General features: G+C 39.0%; 1 protein-coding gene across 3 annotated transcripts in view; it reads right to left on the bottom strand.

Moving 5' to 3' along the window:
• SNX29 (sorting nexin 29) overlaps positions 1-12048 on the bottom strand; it is a 582670-nt gene that overhangs the window by 542575 nt on the left and 28047 nt on the right. The gene's annotated exons all lie outside the window — the stretch shown is intronic.

The raw sequence follows: 12048 nt of genomic DNA, 5'->3' as shown, positions 1-12048 counted from the left end.
TGAAATAAGCTTCAGTGGCAGAGAGATTCCAAAAGGAGCTGAGAGGTCACTCTGGTGGGCACTCTTACGCACACTTTAGACAACCCTTTTTAGGTTCTAAAGAATTGGGGTAGCTGGTGGTGGATACCTGAAACTATCAAACTACAACCCAGAACCCATGAATCTCAAAGACAATTGTATAAAAATGTGGCTTATGAGGGGTGACAATGGGATTGGGAAAGCCATAAGGACCACACTCCACTTTGTCTAGTTTATGGATGGATGAGTAGAAAAATAGGGGAAGGAAACAAACAGACAAAGGTACCCAGTGTTCTTTTTTACTTCAATTGCTCTTTTTCACTCTAATTATTATTCTTGTTATTTTTGTGTGTGTGCTAATGAAGGTGTCAGGGATTGATTTAGGTGATGAATGTACAACTATGTAATGGTACTGTAAACAGTCGAAAGTACAATTTGTTTTGTATGACTGCGTGGTATGTGAATATATCTCAATAAAATGATGATTAAAAAAAAATTAAAAAAAAAAAAAAAAAAAGTACAGGCAGAGCTTGTAACAAATGAATTAAAAAAAGACAACTCACAAAAACTTACTAAAAAAAAAAATACAGGAAAAGAAAAACTAGTAAAGAATGTGAACCAAACACAAAAGGAAGAAATATAATTGGCCACTAAACATAAGAAAAGATATTCAACCTCACTAGTAACCAGGAAGTTTAACAACAGTAAGATACCAATTTAGGACTATCAATTTTAAAACCAATTATAGGGCTAGCAAAGGTGTGGGAAAATGGGTACCACTGGTAGAAGCATGCATAAGAATTGCTACATCTTTCTGAAAATTAATCTGGCAATAAAAATTGTTTTAAATGCCCATACCCTTTGACCCAGTAATCCTGCTTCTAGGAATTCATCCTATAAAAATAAAAATACTGTCACTAGGAAAATGAGCAAAAGACAGGAACAGACATTTTACCAAAGAGGACATATAGATGGCAACCAAGCACATGAAGAGATGTTCAACATCATGAGCCAACAGGGAAATGCAAACTGAAACCACAATGATGTGTCACTACACACCTATCAGAAGGGCTAAAATAAAAAATTATGACAATACCAAATGATGGCAAGGATGCAGAGAAACTGGAACCCTCATACATTGCTGATGGGAATGTAAAATGGTACCGCCACTCTGGAAAACAGTTTGGCAGTTTCTTGTAAGACTAAATATGCAAATACCACAGAGCCCAGCAATTGCACTCGTAGGTACTTATGCCAAAGAACTGAACACTTTCGTTCACACAAAAACCTGCACTGGAATGTGTGCCGGAGCATTAATTGGAATAGCCAAAAACTGGAAACAACCCAGATGTCCCTCAATGAACGAAAGGCTAAACAAACTGTGAGATACCTATACCACAGAAAACTATTCAACAATAAAAAGGAACACATGATTGTTACACGCAACTACCTGGATGAATCTCAAGGGAATTAAGCTGAGTGAAAAAAGCCAATCCCAAAAGGTTATATACTGTATGATTCCATTTAGATAATATTCTTGAAACAACAAAATAATAGAAATGGAGAACAGACTTGTTGCCAGGAGCTAGCGATGGAGGTGGGAGGAGCAGGAGAAGGTGGTTGTACGTGTAAGAGTACCACGTGAAGGATGCCTGGGGTGACGGAATTGTTCAGAGTCTTGACTGCGGTGGTGGACATACAAACCTACACAGGTGACAAAACTGCACAGACCCAAACACACACACAAACACACACACACAAATGGGTAACAGCAAGATAAAATAGAGAAATCCAATTGAAATGTATTGTGTCAATGCCTATGTCCTTTTTGTGTTAAAGTACCAAAGTTTTGAAAGATATTACCATTGGAGGAAACTGGGTAAAGGTACCTGGGATCTCCCTGTAGTATTACTCAAAACTGCATGTGAATCCACAATTTTTGAAAATTAAAAGTTTAAATAAACAAAGAAATATAAAAACACTCGTAGGTAAAGATACATGCATACACAAATATGTTTACTGCAGCACTGTTTGCAACAGCAACAACAAAAAAACAAAAAAACAAAACTACACACCACCTGAACATCTATTAACAGGAAAATAGTAAATAAAGTATGGCAACTCCATACTACAAAGTATTACATAAGAAGTTTTTTTAAAATGAGGTCATATTTAATGGAGCCTAAGGAGTTCTTCATTCCCCACATTTTAACATTCCTGAAATCCAGGTGTGCCTCATAACTGATGAAACTGTACAATTAAAACTTGTGATTTTTTCTTCCCTAATTACACATTAAGATGCCACTGATGGTAAGGTCCACCATTATATTATCTGCTGACCTGGAATAATGTCCACAATATTCGGCCGGGTGAAAATTAAAAAGCAAGTTACAGAGTAATATAAATGGTATGATTCCCATTTGAAGAAAGAGGAGTAGGCTTTGAAAGAATGCCCTCTCAGTTATTTGCACCACCATCCTCATTAGGGTGGACTTAAGTATACTAGAAAATGCAGGCACGCTTGTCTAGAGCATGGACAACAAGGGCTGGGGCTTGATGACATCAACACGCAAACGGCCTCCCGCATCCTCGCTGTGCCAGGTGTCCCAAGATCAGAGCAAACCAGCATACAGCTCTTAGTCCTACATGATTTGGTTCAAAGCATCCCATTTTGGGGCAAAGTAAAAGGAATTAAAATATACTGCAACCCAGAGATAAAGGACCAAAAAGATCTATGAGAAAGATGGCAACCTTCTGTAAAAAACTAAAATACCACAGACCATACGAAAATAAATTCCAGATGGATAAAAGCTTAAATGTAAACAATAAAAATCTTACAAGAAAATCAAAAGACCATATGTACAATCTAAGGTTGGGAAAGGTTGTCTTAAAAAAAATTGAAACCTCAAAACCTGATACATACGTAGGTATATAAATCAGTAAAAAGACACCTGATCATGTTAAAATTTAAAATTTCAGTATTATACAGTAATAAATACATTATCTTTGCTTAAAGTGGACATATTCGAAAAAAAAATTTGCAATGCAAAGACTAGAGGAAAGCTATAATATACAAAGAGCTCCCACAAATGGACAGGGAGACAAATAATCCAATAAGAAAATAAGCAAATAATACAAAGAAGCTTTGCACAAAAGAACAAAGCCAAATAGCCGACAACATTTTAAAAAAATATTGAAATTGACTAGCAATCAGGGAAATGCAAATTAAAGTGACAGTGAGCCACTATTTTTCTCTTCTCCTTTTTTTAATTAGAAAAGTTGTGGGTTACAGAACAATTGTGCATAAAACAAGTCACTATTTTCTTGGGGTAGGGTAGGAACATTTGGAAGCAATGTAGTTATATTAGGTATTTGTTTTTCTTATTCCTTTGTTGGGTTATGGTTTGTTAATTTTCTTGGGGTATAGTAGGAACATGTTGGAAGCAATGTAGTTATTTTAGGTTGATTTTTCTTATTCCTTTGTTTTGGTTTTGTTTGAAATGTTTTTTTATTGTTTGTTTTTTAATTTCTTGATAAAGTTAAAAAAACAATGAATGAGTGTTAAAAAAAGTAAATAAGTAAATGAACAATGTGGGGAGGAGGGGAATGGAATGTTTGGGATGTTCTTTTTTATTTTAATTTTTTATTTTATTTTTTGGAGTAATGAAAATGTTCAAAGATTGATTGTGGTAATGAATGCACAACTATATGATGATACTATGAACTAACTGTACACTTTGGAGGGCTATATGTTATGTGAATATATCTCAACAAAATTGCATTAAAAAAAACAAGTCACTACTTGTGACTCATCAGACTGACAAGACTTCAGAACAACACTTGACTACTGTTAGAAAGAATGAAGAGAAAAGGGTAGTCTCATACAATGGTAGAAATTTTTAGAAAGTTATCTAATCACAATTATCAAAAATAAACACATATTCTCTTTGATGTAGCAACCTGACTCCTTTATCACAAAGAAATAAATTCCTCATTACATAAGGAAGATGCTCAAAGATTTTTATTGCTTCACTCTCCATTTAGCAACAATTGAAAACAAAACCAATATTCCTTAGTAGGCAATTGTTTGTATACCCATATCATGCAATATAATGCAGCCATTTAAAAGAATTACTAAAACTAATTTGCAGAGGCTTCAACAAGGTAGTGCCGAGAGAGAAAATCAAGATGCAGAACATTATGTTTGATTTCATTTTTGCAAAACAATGATAACAAAACCTATATGTATATGTATACATGTGTACACGTATATTTTATTTGTAAATGACTATATGAGTATGGAGAAAAACACAGAAGACATAATTCTTGGTCATAACATAGGTTACCCATATGGAAGGAGAAGAGGATATAGGAGAGAAAACAAGGGCAAAAAAAAAAAAGATAAAACAGTTGACAAAGAATCAGGAAAAAATGCAAGCAAGCTTGGCAACACTGACAAGTCACAGGCAGCAGATTTCAAGAAGCTGTAAGGATCAAAGTTTAAGGATGTTAGGCATTTAAAAAGAAATCAAGCTAATCTACTTCCAGAAGAACAATAAATGGGAAAAGAACCAATTTTAAGTGGGTTAGATCATAATTTCTGACAATTTTCTAAACAGTTATTAGGACAAACAAAGTAACTGTGTTCTCTGGTAGCCAGCCCTCCAACACTTGGTCTGGATGAGGACACTGATCATGACTCTCAAAGCAAATGAGGAGCATCGATGTCAGGGACACGAGCTGGCAGCTGAAGGAAGCAGCCAAAGGAGCTGGGAAATCAAAAGGGAAGAGAATGGAGAAAAAGGAGAGCCCCTGGATTTAGAAGGAGCAACTAAACGGGAAATGAGGGAAAAGACGTGATGTTAAGGCCACAGTCAACAGGATCCCCAAGTTTGGTCACAGTCCACAGCCCTTGAGAAAGAAAACTCCACAACAAAATCATGCTTAAAAAAAAAAAAAAAAGTTTTTTAAAAACGTAAAAACCACACACATTTGTTCTCATGTCGAATTTCTTGCCACATTTGGTTTTATTGGCCAATCTTACCAGGGCTCCGTACTAAGCCTTTCCAATCTTTCCATCTTTTACCCTACACGACACCTTGGCTTAGCCCTCCTGTCTACTGCCCTGAGCTACTCACTCGCAGACGGCCTCCCAGACCACCCACCGTCTCACTCCTGCCTCTCCACCTTGAACCCTGAACAGAGAGGCCTGCCCCCTAAAAGACAAATCTATTTCATTATCTGACTTACTTCTTACCCATTCCGAAGTATGGTACAGGACCACTGGTGGTACGTACCATGATTTCAGGGAAAACACAGATGATATTTTCATGTTACTCATTTTAACAGTGTGTAAGAAAAAAATAGAACCAGCTCATCAATCTTCTATTTCACTAATGCCATTACAAGGCCAGAGTACAGAATACCTGGGAATTCCACCACATGGCAACCTTTGGCTCAGACAGTACACAGATTTGGGAAAAAATGTGAAAAATGGTACACAAATGGTTAAAGTTAAAGAAATTCTTTAATACCATAACAGACAAAGTTCAAACACTTCCTCCATCACAGCAGAGAAGAATTTACTGATGTTCCAGCCTCATCTCCGAACACACACAATGCACTCATCTGCGGCACCACACCATTTTCTCCCACATCTTTGTGTCTTTGCATTTGTGTCTGCATGGCATTCCCATCCCACCCATTTGACCACTAAATACCATCTACTCAGCCGTCACATCTATACTCTATAATTATTATTACAGGTCATCATGCTTGTCCATCTCCCAGACTCAATTGTGAGCTCCTTGAGGACAACAACCATCTCGTCCAATTTGCAGCCCCAATGCTAATATAGTATTCTATAAGGAACTGTCTGTTGAACAGAGGAATTAACAAGCAATAATTCTAGCCTTTAATATCTAGTAATTATCCAAAAACTCGGGTATATTTAGTCACAGAAAGCAAATGTATTGAGTTTATTAAATTCTTACTGGATGCTCCAAGTAAGCATTATTGCACCTAAATCCTCACAAAAACCCTAGAAGTGGGTCCTATTACCATCATCTGGTTCTCCAGATGGTGCCACAGAGGCCTTGAGGAGCCAAGTCAGTTTAAAAGTACACAGCTGGTAGTGGAAGGGGGGGTGCGGGTGGGATAAGTGTGTCTTACACCAAAGCCTACACTTCGTGCTCACTGTCTCTACCACTTCCAGAAGGAGAAGGATGGGGAGGGACAGGGGGAGGGGAGGAGGAGGGGAGAAGGGAGGGGGATGGTAGCAACTAATCGTTTGCTATGGGCCAGGCAGTACTCTCAACAGTCAATATAAATAATATGAATCTTTATTAAAATTCAGACATAGAAACATGTTCACCAAACTGGTGATAGACTTTTCTAAAAACAAAATAATTTATTTGATCAATACAGTAAAATAAAAGAATATGCACTGTAGAATCGCCTATCTACCACGGAGCCCCCAAGTGGAAATAAAGTGCTCAGGGCAGGGGGCGCACGATCCAATTAACCAACTGCAGGGTTTTTTGCCAGGATGACAAGAATTATAACACCCAGTCAACACCTCAAGTTTCTAAGAGGTTGTTGGGAAACTTGTGACGAACTGAAGATAAAAATCACATGACAGCCTTCAGAGATATTTAGAAAGAGGAAAAAGAAAGCCTGGAAAAGCCACTCAGGGAGGCTTTTCAGCAGAGGGAATACATGTAGTAGTCAGAGCAAATACATGTGACAATTTTCAACTGCACCAAAAATAACATTATTAAACAGCAAAGGGCAGCTGTTTTTGTTTTCAAAGAATCTTTAAAGTTCAAAAATGTTTTCAATTCCTCAACACGCAGAGAAAAAACACCAAAACAAATCACTGTCCACCAGCATGCTTTTAAAAGAAGAACACTCCCCTCTAATTTCTTCTGATACAGGCACCTGAAAGCTTCAAAGGAATTTACAATTACTAAACGTCCTGAGAAGAATCCCAGAAACCAACTCACTCCCACCCTTACTCACAGAGAGACCCAGTGTGCAGTGAATGCTTACCGAGTGTAAATGTAATTACAATAACAACAGCTAACTAGTACTGGAAATTTATTCTCTGCTAGGCACTTTTCCAAGAACTGCCCATGAACTAATTCATAACAACCGCATGAAGTAGATCTTATAATTGCTAGCGCCATTTTACAGATAAGGAAATATAGTACAAGAAAGCCAGAAACTGGCCCAAGGTTGCAACACAACTAGAACTGGCAAAACCAGACCCAAGCTCCGAGCTCTTAATCCCCCACTCATCCCCCCAGTGCCCTGCAGTTTCCTTCTGCTATTTGTAATTCCAAGGGGAATGTCCAGGTTATGTTCTGTAATTCCACATGGGAAGGAGATGCTTCTGTAAAACAATAATGAACCTAGCCTTTGAGGCCAAGTTCTTCTTGGGACATTATTTCTAGAAGGCAAAATAATCAAAAGATATTTTAAAGCCAAGATACAGAACACAGAATAATTTTAATGAGCACAAAAATGAGACTTTGTTCTTGGAGGGAAACAGAGCGAGAAAACGCCAGCAGAAAATGACGAGGAGAAGCACATGCGCTTCGGAGCCCAGGGATGCCACCACTTCTTCCTGGGAGCTTCTAAGGACAAAATCTGAAGGGAAAAAATGAGTCCTGCCTGCAATTTCCTCTAACGTAAATATCGTTTCCCACTTCAGGGCAAGGCTGCTGCACCTTGCCATGTCAATCCCACATGACAACACAAATCTCACAAATCTCTTCCTCACACCACACTCACATACACACACACACATATACACACACACACTCACACAGACACACAAGTTTTAGGTTTTTGGCTTTAGCAGAATAACAACGTACATCATATAGGTCCAAAAACCCAACAATAGCTTCAGTCCTGGTAGCACTCTCTTTCCCAACTTCATTTGTTCACAAACCCCTTAGGAACTTTTGTCACACCTGAGGATATGTACTACTATTTACTTATTCGTCTTAAATTTGCCTCACTTTTTCCCACTCAAATAAGCCTGTTTTAAAAGGAAAAACTATCACCACTGTAAGTGGAAAACCAGCATCATGTGCCATAAACAGAGTAGCCCTAAAAGCAAATACATTTAAATAAAGTATTAAATTCTGACACTCACCACTGCCCAGAATCTTCTGACCTGATCCCTCTGTTTAAAAAAAGAGGGGAGGCGTTGGGGACATATTATTTTGAACCCTATGATACTGTCATTTTGTAGATCAAAATGATTCAAATATCAACAATTTCATTTAGTTTAACTTCATATTAATACCAAACTCCTCTCTCTCCCTCATATTAATACCAAACTCCTCTCTCTCCTTGATCTCTTTGGGACTGAAAAAGAATTGAAAAGAGATCAACTTGCCCTTAGGCAATTCAAAGGAATTTAATAACATGACGTTTAACACCTAAAATAATTTTAAGTACTTGCAGTGACACAAACCTCTCATTTGGGGAAATGGTGCTAGAAACACAAGAAAGAATGCAGTGTTAAAGAATGAGAACTTTGTTGGGAATGAGAAGTCTGTGTGCCAAACTCTGTTCCACCAAGTACAGACCATGAGTTCCACGTCACCCAGCTCTGCCCCCCCCCCACCAACATTTAGGAGATGACAATAAAGAAATGCTAAATTAGTGACCTGTACCCAAGCTTTTACACCTGTAAAAGTAAAGAAATTCACCCCAATTGCTTGCCTACAACCTGGGGGCATAGCAAGGATCAAATAAGATTGATGAAATGCACATAAGCCTTTTGAGGTTGTTGAGTGCCGTCACAAGAAAGAGATTATCATTTCAATGTGGCAGCCACAGGGGACAATTGTTGGAAGCAGGGGCCTGTAAACGAAGGCCCTTGGGCCAAATTGGGTCCACTGCCTGTTTCTGCAAATAATGTTTTCTTGAAACACAGCCATGCCCATTTGTTTGTATACTGTCCATGGCTGCTTTCATATTCCAAAGACAGAGTTGAGTAGGCCCACAAAGACAAAAATATTCACTATCTGTCCCTTTACAGGAAATGTTTCCCAAGCCATGGTTAAGAGCAAGGAAAACTGATCCAGAAGGCCAGAGTGGTTGGGGGGAAGGAAGGTTGTAAAACAAGCCAACAAAAAAGGCCAAGGTGGCTGGAGGAGAGAGCCAAGTGGAAGAGGATGAGGCCAGAGAGGTAGGTGGAGCCAGGGAGAGGCAAGGCTTACAGGCTGGGTTAAAGATGTGGGTTTTTCTCCCAAAAGCAAAAATTCCCAGTGGGGGTTTTCAAGCAGGGAGTGGCAGGGGGAATCTCTTCTGCAGAATTCTCTCAGTGCAGGAAAATGAGGACAAGAAGGATGTAGGAAGCCACTCTGGAAGCCCAGCATTCATGCAGTGGGAGATGGAGTTGAATGGGGCAGGGTGAGGGCAGAGGAGCTGGCAAGAGGTGAGCGGAGGGAGACAGGTAGATACCACCAGTGCTGGATGAGGAAGAGAGGTGACTCGTCTATCTTTTCAGACTCCACAACAGGTATTTAAAAATGTTCAATGACTTTCCCTCTTGAGGTCAAACTTTCTCACAGAATAGAAACGAGGTGCTCTTTCTTACATGAAGGTGGTGCCACCTTTAAGCAAAGGCATTTCTAAGGTAAGACCAGAACTTTGATAAAGAGAAGGAACCACCCCACTAAGGAAAGGGGGAGGAAAAAAAACTCCTTGTTTTTTAAACTCAGCCTTAAAACCAATTTAATGAATCACTAAATGCAATATAATAGGAAGAGACCTTGGAGTCCAAACACCAGGGCTCACCTTCCAACTCTAACCCTTCCGAGACGTCTAACCTAGACCGTATCGTTTAACCTCTCTGAGCCTCTGTTTTCTCATCCATAAAGAAAGGACAACACTATTGCTCCTCTCCCAGTTGTCCTGGAGACTAAGAGTCAACCTAAACAAGGAGATAGCAGTTCTAGGGGCAAACAGTAACTCTTACTTTTAATATTAAGTAGCATACTCCTTATGCTGTAAACAAGTTACTCAATTTTTAAATTCTACTATAAAACATAACACTTTACATCATGAAAGTAAGTAACAGTAAATTCTATTATGTAAGAACACGTTATAATGTGCCATTTATAGGACTGTCTTCCTCAGGAAAGGGACAGCACAAATTACAAAAAAAAGTAAATAAGTCTTACATATGTATACACTTACATACATACATACACACTCTCACATAGACAAACCTACCTGGGCAGGGGAAGGGTGAGCCGTTTATGATTATCCTAGTACCTGGAACAGTGATCGACTGGCAGCTCTGGTGTCCCCCAGAATCACCTGGGGAGACTGTTGGACATGCAGATTCCCAAGCTCCCCCACCATACACACACGCACACGCACACACCACCTGCACGCATGCACACACCATGATTCAGATATAGGATGGAACATGAGCACTGCATTATTATTTAGCATCCCAGGTGATTCTGATGCAGGTGGACCCTGTATCAGAAAAGGAGAAACCCTGTGTTGAATGATGGTTGGTGCTAAAGCAGGACCTCAGGAAGAGCAAAATCAATAGATAGGTGACATGATCTAATGTCACAGACTGAGACAGAAGGCCTTAAAGGGCAACAGTCACAAAATGCTTGTGTATAACACTGAGAAGTGAAAAATGGAGAAGCAGCCCTTCTGTCCTCAGAGACCACCAGACTCAGGGTGGGGCAGACATTTGAACCTTTGACTACAGTCTGTACACTGCAACTCATCCAGACAACAAATCTGTACAGAGCACCTTCTAGATGCTGTTCTAATCACTGGGTACATATCAGGTATATTAGTGAACAAGGCAGCAAAACGTCCCTGCCGTCACTGAGCTGACATTCTCATGATGGAAGACATATAATAAACAAAATAAGCAAGCATAAGGGGTAATCAGGTAGGTGGTGATAAGTGTTACGGAGAAAACTGAAGCAAAGAAGGGATAGGGAGCATCAGGAAGGGAATGCAACTTTAAACGCATCAGTTTCAAATATTCCCCATAGCTCTGTTAAAATTTAGCTCCTTGTGCTTGGCTAATGGCTGTCAAAGTCTCACACCACAGACAAACAAGGGTATAAAAGGACAGAGAAGGGAATGATTCACTCTGCTGGGCAGGCTGGGCTAAGAGCGGGGCGGGGCATGGAAAGTTTCCAGGATGAGATGAATGCTGAGCAAAGAAGATGCCTTCCCGTCCCTTGCAGGAATGTTCCTCGTGCCACTCCATAGCTGCAGAGCACTGATTGGATCTGACTGATGTCAAAAGCCTTCCCAACAAGGACCTGGACACCTTTATGTGTCCCACTTGCCAAAACATGTGCTTCTCCTTCCAGTCAATGACATCACCTTATTCAGTGATGTCAGCCTTCTCCGGGTCATGAATATAATGGTGATTGTTAGAACCTTTTTTTTTTTAATTATTATTATAAAAGGGATACATGTTCACAACAGAAAATATAGAAAATACCAGAAAGTATAAAGATCCTCAATATTCTTACCCCCAACACTACCTCTGTTCTCACCAGTTTTGGGGGTTTTTTTTAACCTACTTGGTGGTTGTTTTTGTTTAACATAGCTAGTACAACTCTGCATCCATCTAATTTTGCATCCTGCCCTTTTCATTTGTCATTATAGCATATGCATTTTTCTGCTTTAAAAAATTCTACTTGACATCATTTTTAATGGCTATGTAACATTCCATCCTATTGATATACCATACTTTATTAACCATTTCCTAACTGTTGGGCATTTAAGTTTCCAAGTTTTCATTACAAATCGCCCTAAAAATAATTTTATGCAGAAAGGTATTCCAAGTAATTCTCTCAAAATAGATTCCTAGAAGTAGAATCATGGGAAACTGGAAATGTTTTAGACAAATAGTTACTGCACAGACGATCTACAGATCTCCCAAATTTAATCCCAGTACTTCTTGGCTGCAGAGTCAGAATACAAAAGGCGGTCTTCTCTTTCCTCCTTTTTGTTTTTGGT

Source organism: Choloepus didactylus, chromosome 21 (genome assembly GCF_015220235.1).
Source record: "Choloepus didactylus isolate mChoDid1 chromosome 21, mChoDid1.pri, whole genome shotgun sequence".
In the NCBI taxonomy this organism is placed as follows: domain Eukaryota; kingdom Metazoa; phylum Chordata; class Mammalia; order Pilosa; family Megalonychidae; genus Choloepus; species Choloepus didactylus.
Note: the sequence above shows the minus strand (reverse complement) of the source record. Positions and strands in the feature narration are given on the sequence as shown.